Source organism: Alosa sapidissima, chromosome 17, assembly GCF_018492685.1.
Source record: "Alosa sapidissima isolate fAloSap1 chromosome 17, fAloSap1.pri, whole genome shotgun sequence".
NCBI lineage: Eukaryota > Metazoa > Chordata > Actinopteri > Clupeiformes > Clupeidae > Alosa > Alosa sapidissima.
The window spans coordinates 30,112,227-30,122,610 of NC_055973.1; positions in this window are offsets into that span (position 1 = coordinate 30,112,227).

Consider the following 10,384-nt stretch of genomic DNA (forward strand, 5'->3'; position numbering starts at 1 on the left):
CTAGGAATACTTTGTGCGTTTAATGAACATTTTGTGTAATAATTCACGGCAAATTAATAAACTGAATATGGTGGTCCAAGAGCAGACCATGCACCAGTCCATGCATCAGCCCGACTGAGCAGTGATGACCGCATAGGATGAGTCAGGTAACGTTACGAAGCACTGCCGTTAACGTTAACCGCTTTCACACACACACAATATAAAATACACGATGATAAATATAAAATTCAATATCAAAACACTATTATTTACACGATTACTCCTAAAATAACTGCTATTAACTGCACAATCACTATATAAAAATCACTGTTTGGAGGAAAGGGTTCGCGTGCTGTCGCCGGTTGGAAATGGCACCGATTTTGCCTATATTATTCAGTGAGGCGCGGTGGTTTATGGGATGAATAGTTCCTTCGCTCGGAAATGAAAATATGTACACAGTCTTGTACCTTTGACTTTTTTTGAATTTTCTCTTCGTTTTTTCGAAATGATATGTTGTATGCTTATGAGTTATGCCGTAGCTGGTTAGCCTAAGACATGCTGTAAAACTCTTTAGATACAGATTTTTCCAAATGTCAATGGGACAAATGAATGGGAATCTTACATCCGGCACCTAACCGCATTTTGGCTGTGGGCGGGACTGTGCAGCTCTATAGAGATCTCTATATCTGGTAAGTCCCGCCCTTTCCGCTATCCCCGCTGGACCTCTAGATTGAAAAATCGTTAATGCAAGTGAATGTGAGAAAATAATTATTTTCTGGTCCCGTTTGAATTTTGCCATGAATGTGAACATATGTTGTCTGTGAATTTTTAATATAAATTTTCGTGTAAAGATTGCTACAATTGAGCGGGTAGAAGTTTGATGCGGTTAAACTTTGTGTGAGAGCACTTTGTGGACTACAACTTTCCGCTAGACGACAGCTAACTAGTTTCCCATAACAACCATCAGTTGGTCGAGATGTAGAGGGTTATTAAGATCGACTTTGAACACAGTGAACCATACAATTTTACAGTCACACTGTATCATAGTGTTAATGTGTTGAGTGAAGCTAGACATGTTTCGAATATTTTTGTTACCATGTGTGTTTATTCCTGCCGTTACAAAAACTAGCATCTCAGTTAATGTTAGCGATTAGAGCTAGCTCACGTCACAGGCGACATGTAGTCTTTCTCGTTATGTCTTTTCCACAACTGATAGCCGAAGAATCATATAATATACTGTCAAACTCGTAACATGAAAAATTATATTAAAAATTCACAGACAACATATGTTCACATTCATGGCACAATTCAAACGGGACCAGAAAATAATTATTTTCTCACATTCACTTATAATAATAATAATAATAATAAAGCTTTATTTGTATAGCACCTTTCATACACAGAATGCAGCTCAAAGTGCTTTACATTTGAAGCATGTAACACAATAGTAGTCAGTCAGTCATTATCAATCACTTTTCTTTGCTGTTTATGATATGCTCAGCAACATATCAAAAATATAGAAAATGACGTCATAAGACTGGCAGCCTTAACCCTCTTACCCCCCACAAGCACGCCATATGGCAACTGTGGCAAGGAAAAACTCCCATATTCCAGGAAGAAACCTTGAGCAGAACCTGACTTAATAGGGGGAGTGGAATTTTGCATTGACGATTTTTCAATCTAGAGGTCCACTGGGGGTTTAGCGGATGGGCGGGACTTACCAGCTCTATAGCCTATAGAGTGTCCCAGTGACGCCACTTCCATTTGCCTCCATGGGACCTATCTTTCAAAAAAAATTGAACGCCAGTCTATGGCGAAAAAGAAATGATTTTCTGGTCCCGGTTGACTTGTGCCTTGAATTACCCATATGATGTTTGTCAATTTTAAAGACAATTTTTCATGTAAAGACATTTGCAGTTTGTTTCGTAACTATTGAATTACAACATTGTGAAAGATCGTAATTCCAACGACTACAAACCCATCAGTCGCGCTAGTGATGTTAGCTCATTCACACCCACTAGATTGTACAAGCATACCAGCAACAGGTCTTAATTGGGCTTTCCTTGCCGATGAAAATACCATGAGTCAAAGTATTAAACACATCAGGTAAGTTGTATTCATCCATAGACTGTAGGCCTACATTAGATACTGTTAAGTGACATAGCAGGCAGCAAGATGCAACCATACCTGTCAACATTTAGATTTTTTTTTTGGGGGGGGGGGGGGGGGTCAGTGTTTATGCCGGATCTGTGTTTGCATATTTAATACGTTTCAACACTGCATTTCGGTCGTTGCTTTTACCTTACCATTACCTTACGCATGCCAGTTATGTATCCACCAGATGCCTGCCAGCAGCCTACTTCCAAAAATCCAAAGATTTGGTTCCGAGTTCAATGTATCAACAACACTCAATAACAGTTTGTGATGTGTTAATCAATTAAATTCCCAACAATTCCACAACAGCTAGTTCTGGAGTAGGCCATTCAACTAGCCCGCTTGCTTACGACGAGCTGCACAGTCGGCACCCACTTACTTATTTGGGTTTTGGGTTGCCAGGTTTTAGCCTATGACAAAACGGTTGAAATTGAAACTAAGTGATCGTGTATGTGGAAGGTGTATTTCATACACAATCTGGCAACCTGAATGGATCAATGATTTTAAAATGAAGTTTGATGGCCATGCAAATTACGGGAGTTTTCCGGGAGAAATAACAAAACGGGAGGGTGCTGGGAGATGACCTTGAAATACGGGAGAAACCCGGGAAAAAACGGGAGTGTTGACAGGTATGGATGCAACCGTTAACTAGCATAACAGCTAATCTTATCATTTCATTACGTTGGTGACGTAGCCTACATCGTTCGAGACCAGAGATGTAGTCCACTGAGCGGATTCGCACAAAACCAACATAACTTTTGAAGACTATCAAACAACAGTACTTTCTTGACGTGAAAAATTATCTTTTAAATTCACACACATCATATGTGAAATTCGTGGCACAATTCAAACTGGACCAAAAAATAATTGTTATCTCCCGTTCATATTTTTTTGAAAGATAGGTCCCTTGTAGCAGAAGTAAAACTGGGACGCTCTATATTTTCGTGTAGGCCTACGTGGGTTCAATTTGTTCCTGCTGCTCATTGTCAAAACTCGAAATCGAAAGCATGACAGAGGAAGAGGGCACCAGGCTAGGCCTACTTAAGTTGTTAGCTTACATTCAGAACCAAGAAACGGACATCTGGAGTCTTTCTCAGGTGTGTGTGCTCCTTTCCTGAGACAGAAAGAAAAGCTGAATAGGCTATCCCTCCTGCATGCGGGCTTTAGCAGGCGGGAGCGGGACAGAGGGAGAGAGAGGGAGAAGAGAGATAAAGAGAGAGCTAGTGTATGGCAGCACAAAAGCTGTGTGCATGATTTGAAAGAACATGTCTGTGGTGGCTCAGCGTGTCACTCGTTCACAATATTGACTGAGTTGAGTTTTCCCAATCGGTCTCTGTCAGTCATAGATATATATACTGACTAGATGTCGCCTTGACGACTGCTGTTCATTGGAACGAATGCGTCAATCGAGACGCCATCTTGCCGCGGTGGCCCACTCCTCTATAATGCATTAACGCAAAAGATCTAGCGAAAATAAAATCACCATAAATCGTCAAAATCTCAAGCAATTATCTAGTTGTTTGGGTTGTTCCAACTGACAGGTATGTATTTATGGTCGAGTCTAGAGAAAACTAAGCTTTTGACGATAATAAAGATACATTTTACCCGTCTAGCCCCATAGACTCCCATTCATTCTGCACTAGCTAGCGGCGGCCCCTAGAGGAACAATGAGTGAACTGCAACCAGGTTCGATACAATGAAAGTAAACAGACTCTCCGTAGACAGGCTCTGGTTGAGGCCACATACCTCTCGTGTCGTTTACTCGTGTAAGTTGTAATCTTACCAGAAGTTGCTGTAGATCTGTAGAACATTTACTTCCGTGCTTTAGCGTGGTCTGCTACTTCATACGCCAGTCGTTACTTTTTTAATCATGGGCCAATGCTATGGGCAAACGAGATGTAGCTTAATTCACAAATGACAAAGCCATGAGAAAAGTGATTTTCTTACGTTTCAACAACAACGAAACCGAGTTTGCCATCATTGTGAGAAGTTCCCAAATTTATCGCTAAAAAGGGTTTCTGTCACTGGGGATGGCCAAACGTCGCTAAATAGGTAACACTGACAATACGGGAGAACTAGTTTAGAGCTTCAGATCCCCGCTACAAGATGGCGGCGGTGTTGACGCATGCTGAGAAGCCGAAGGCGACATCTAGTCAGTATATATATCTATGTCTGTCAGTTAGGCCTACGTTTGTTAATCATTGTGACGTCAACGAGCCGCCATTTTGCAGGTATTGCAGACAGAACGATACACTGTGACAGTGGGCGGCAACTCTGAGGCAAAGCGTAGTAGCAAAGAGTAGCCAAGGCTATCTACTATTTTTGTATACAGCAAAAAAATAATAAAAGGGAAATGGACAAAAACAGACAGCGCGAGAGGATACCATATAGAGACAAGCTCAGCAAAGATGCCAGAGACCGTTATTTCGAGAAATTGTTGTCTATTAATAACATTGATCCATACGATCTGACAGGAAAAAGCTGGAGCGCTGATCCTGCATTGCTACCTCCAACATCTTACTTGGATATTACTAACTACCTCATCCACGGCATTAGTGCTTACACTTACGAACAGTTTTGTAACTATAAATCTCTTGAAGCCCACAGTCATTTCACCAATGGTTGGGTGCATGATTTGTTGATATTTCGACCAAAGGACTGACAACGCCGTTGTATCAACTAAGGTAAGCTGGTTTTCACCACACCCGTTTTACAAGGCTACAATGTAGCCTAAGCTAGGGCAACTTAAGACGGGATGGATCAGATAGGCTTTGATATCGGGAAGGGACTAACAGTAAACAGCATACGGTGCGGTAACTAATCGATTTTTTTAGGTTAGGCCTGTCATGTGCCTGTTTTGATTTAGCCTAGTGGAAGCAATATGGGCTACACGAGCACTACGATGCACCAACAGCAGGCCAGGGAATAGAGGCATAACCTACCGGTATTTAGGCTAGGTTATTCAACTTGTTATATAAAAACAGATATTAATTACCACTTAAACTAGGTTATTTGTTATCTATTTATGTAGGAAATAAATAAATAAATACACATAAATATACATAACGTGCAACGCAATGTTAAAGTGCAAGGTGCAAAGGGAGTCAGTTCATGTCAACAACAGTAGGCTACATGACATTACTTATAGTCCATGATTGTATCATGTTGTGGGTAAAGTGTGTGATTGATTAGTTTTTAATAATACATAAAGTAAATGAATAGATAGATAGAGGCCCCACATTGTCTTTCAAAGTAATATCAAAGTAACCCATTCATATTCTATATTTTCTACAGGTCTTACACTCGCAGCGTCTGAATGATACACCACTCAAACCCTGTGCCATCATCAACTCATCAGGGGCTATAACCTCAGGCCATTGTACATGCATGGCTGGTATAGCCGAGACCTGTACACATGTTGCAGCAATGCTCTTTAAATTTGAGGCAGTGGTGAGATGCAGGGAGATGCCAACAGTGACTGGCCAACCTGCATACTGGATGATACCAAGCAACATGACAAAGGTGGGTGCAGAGGCAGGACACAGAATAGATTTCACCTCTGCAAAAGCTAAAAGAAAATCATTTAACAGACTTCCGGATAGGGAGGAGTCAAGCATGCCTGTTTTAAGAACTTCATCAAACGCCTCCTGCAAATTTGGAGTTGCTACAGAGGAGCAGTGGATGTCATATCTTGCACAACTTCACAAAGTGTCCCCTAAAGCTGCTATTCTGTCAAATTATCCCGGTTATTGTGATGCTTTTGCAGACCCTATACAGCCACTCTCAGCACCAACCTCACTGTGCCATCTCCGGGATGAGCAAATGAATGGCACTGAACTGTCTGCCTTGCGTCTACACTGCAAGACCTTAATAGGTAAGGTGGATGTTTCCCTTGATCAGGCACAATTTGTTGAAAGACAAACCAAGAGGCAGCACCAATCCTCGTCTTGGTATCACTTTCGCACTGGAAGGATCACTGCATCAAACATGCACTCAGTCTTTGTGTCTAACTTGGAAAAGCCTGCATTGTCTGCTGTAAAACAGTGTGTTACCCAAACAACAGTCCTGCCAACCAATGTGCTGCTACTACATGGGGAAGACAAAATGAAGAGAATGCAAAACAACAGTATAGAATACAGACTGAGAATCATCACTGTGGCATGGAAATGAGTGAATGTGGTCTCATCATAAACCCAACGTTTCCTCAGGTTGGAGCATCACCAGATGGGATTGTTCAATGTATCTGTTGCGGAATGGGCTGCATTGAGATTAAGTGTCCATACAAGTACCGTGACCACACTGTTGAGGAGGCATGCAGCAGTGGTGACACAAACTTCTGTTTGGAAGTAGTGGATGGGGAGCTTCAACTAAAGAAAAGTAGCCCATACTACAAGCAAGTACAGACACACATTTTTGTCACTGATGTGGAGTACTGCGATTTTGTTTTGTGGACTTTGAAAGACTGTGTTGTGCTGCGGGTTGCACCTGACCCGCTGCTCTGGAATGCCCTTTTGGAGAAGGCACAGCAATTTTTTGAGCTTGTGTCTCTCCCTGAGCTTGTAACTGGTTACTTTACTTCAACTGTTGTATAACTTAAATTAATATTATATTTTTACTTGATACTTAATATTTGTATTGCTTTATTATATGCACTTTTTTACTATTCAACACTGATTACAAATAGTTTAAAAAAAACTTGCTTACATGCATTTTGTTACTGTTCAGCACTGATTACAGCAAATTTGCACTATGAATGAATGAATTGTTTACAAATAAACATTGCCTTGTGTGAACGGTAGTGGGTTCCATACCTCATTCGGTAAAGATTGATAAGGAAACAGTCAGAAGAATAGATTTACAGTAAGAATCACCATTTCACACACTTTATTCTACATACAAGTCAAATAAATTATTTTTAAGCAGTACAAGTAGTAAATGTCAGACAATTAAAATATGTACAGAAACAAAGTTACTCAAAATGAATATACATATATACAATCTAGCCCCTTGCACTAGTAGTGCTACTCAAAAGTTGAACAGGATCCTAAACACACTCACAGGAAAGAAAAGTCTATTCTAAGGGGCCGTTTATATGAGAACGATTGGGAAGACAACAAAATATTTTATCATAAGTGCCTTTCGTTTACACGGCGACCCCGCCATCGGGGCTTGAAGACTCAAAAATCTGAAGACTCCTTCCAGAGTGTAGAGTTTTGAAGACGACCCGGGTTGCGTCTCCGTCTAAACCAAAGATCCTTGATTACCTCTCTGGCTAAACTGTCAAATTAGAATGTCTGCGCGTGACGTACCGGGGTTCTATCACACCACCACCCAGCGGTCTGGAATGCATATCCAATCGAATATCACATACTCTTGCGTCTTCATATAAACAAAGATTTCCCCCTGAGAATGCTCGTCTAAACGCGAATTAAAAAATGAAGACGAGACGCCACTTCTGCGTCTTCTCTTTTCATCGTCACCGTATAAACGTAGCCTAAACTATGGCTGGACATTGGTTAGTCAGTGCACAACACACAGTGACGATCTTGTCCAGAAATGTGACATCCTCACCTTCACATGGAAGGATCATGTTGATGGGTATAGTTCCTGTTAGGATTCTGTACTTTTCAACATGAATTCTCAAGTGTGCTATCTTTCTAGTCTCCTCTACATCCCTTGCAGCCAGTTGACAGCGACCTCTTGTAAATGCTGGAAGTTTTACCTCTGCACACAACATACCAACACTTTCCTGAATGTCAAAGCCTCTGTCAGCCATAACAATATCACCAGGCAGCAAGTTGTTAAGAAACCCACTGTTCTGCGTAATATGCTTATCACTTCTACGGCCACCCCAACCTTTAGATAGAAAACAAATTGATCCCTTGGGTGTAATACCAATCAAATATTTCATGGTGTGTGTGTGCTTGTAACTGGAAAACATCTGGGCACGTGCCTTCAGGTTGGTCGGTTTTTCTGTGAAAATCTCAAAACAGTCAATTATCACTGCAACTCTGTGTCCAAATGCCTCCACAAACTGGTGTGGCATAACGCTACGCAGAGTGTCCCTGTCAGGCCATACAATGGAACGCTTCAGGTTTGCATACAAGAATGCCACAGTGTCATTAAATGTCCTATAAACAGTCTTTGGAGACACACGGAAGAGATGGGCCAGGTGTAGTGCAGGCAGATCCAATCTAAGACACATGAAAGTTAACAATACCATTTGGAAAGGACTGAGTATTTTTCTCTGGTCTGCCATTAGAGGCACCAAGAAATTGAATAGAGCCATAAATGTTGCCAGGTTTGGCAGACCTGTATAGTACTTCACTTTATCATCACTATCTCCAAAGAAACCCTCAGACATTCTGTATTCCTCTAGTTCACGACGTAACTCTCGGTTTTCGTCAAACAAGCGGTTTACTTCGGCAGACTTGAGAGCACACAGATGACATTCAGTCTCTGGCACCTCCTCGGTGTTGTCCTGAGTGCCCTCTTCATGGTGTGCCTGGCCACCTTCCTCAGCTTCTTGTGTGTCCTCCTCAGGAGGGTGATGCCCAGCTTCTTGAGTCCTAACTTGCTGCTGTGTGACATTTTTCAGCTGCTCCCGCACACCATGAAAAACTTTGAGAAACACCTGAACAACGACGTTGGTTGCTGGCAAAACACAGTGCTAGCAAGACCAGACTTTGTGTCCTGTCTACCGAACTGTGCGTTAACGTTGGCAGCTTGCCTAGCAAGCATCCGCTAACCCAGCACAAAGACAACGTAAAGTTAGGTAGAGCTAAAGACCACAGAAAAACACCATAATCAGTGAAATGATTTAAAAATGATATCAATAATATCAACACTAACGTTAGTTGCCGGCAAAACACTGCCAGCAAGATCAGACTTAGCTAGCTGTCTGCTGCCCTGTGTGAAGTTAGCGTTAACATTGCCAGCTTGCCTAGCAAACATCTAGTGCTACACGCAACACAAAGACAACATACACGTTAGCTAGTGCTTAAGAACATAGACAAACAATAAAATCAGTTAAATTACTTGAAAACATATCTTTATGAAAATGCCGGGAACAGTCATGAAGGGAGATATCTTGTCGAAAGTGATGTCCTTTCGCCTCACCGCCGCAACCCAGGCCATCCGACGCCTTTTTGTAATATCCGCAACTTGCGGTCCTTGGCTGTTTTTCCAGGTGGGAAACTTGAAAAATCTCGCCCCATGATTAATTTTCTCACCTTTTCCGTTGTGAGATTTATTGTTGCATCCTTTTACGCAACACGACCGAACCATTTTCCACGACACTAAAACTACAAACTACAAGCTCACGTTAACATTCCTCAGCTACTACCTCAGTATACCTGCAAAATGGCGGATGATTATACTGTTACGTCATCTGTCAGAGACTGATAGAGTACCGAAGCCATGACGTAGCGTTGCCAAGGCAGCAATTTCACTGGATTTAAACAAATCAATCTACCGTTAGAAATCACCATAGCGGTGGCTTTCTTAATGTATTTCAATAATTTTACGTTTCTAAGACGTTAGTATAGTTTTTTTACACTGTAGGAATCACATACTACAACAGCCGAAGGTTGACTGCTCTGTCCAGTCCTGTCCACTGCTCTGTCCAGGGCCAGCTGATGATATGCACACTAGAGGACATGCTGGTGGACTGGGTTAAACTGGCACACGGTGCCACCACATCACAGGGTTCACCCAGAGGACAGGAGGTAGGAGGAGGGTGACGGGTCCTGTCAGGCTGTGAGGATGACTCCAGAAACCCTGAGATAGGGAGGTCACCTTAGCAACGCTGAGCCTGACTAAGGACCCTGAGATGGGGAGGTCACCTTAGCAACGCTGAGCCTGACTAAGGAAACGGTGCATCATCACTTCTAGAACAACGTCCTGGCGGAGAGAGATGATTGCATAATAATAAAACCATATGATGAGTTAATCTGACAGACGCAGGATCCATGATGCCTTTTATACCCCTCTTAGTCTGATAATGCCAATTCAGATTTACAGCTCAGCCAGCTGATACTACTGCCTGAGTAAACAACAGCAGAGTAAAGTCTCTCCACTGCTTGTTTTGAGGCATTAAGACCGTATATTGTTATAGAGTTGATTATAAAATGGTGAAACTTCAGTTGGTGATTTGGGTCAACGACCTTCTAAACTTCTCATCTGCCTATTTGTAACGCTCAATCCAAACCCTTTCCCTCCTTCCTCTATAACACCACACTGGAAACACAAA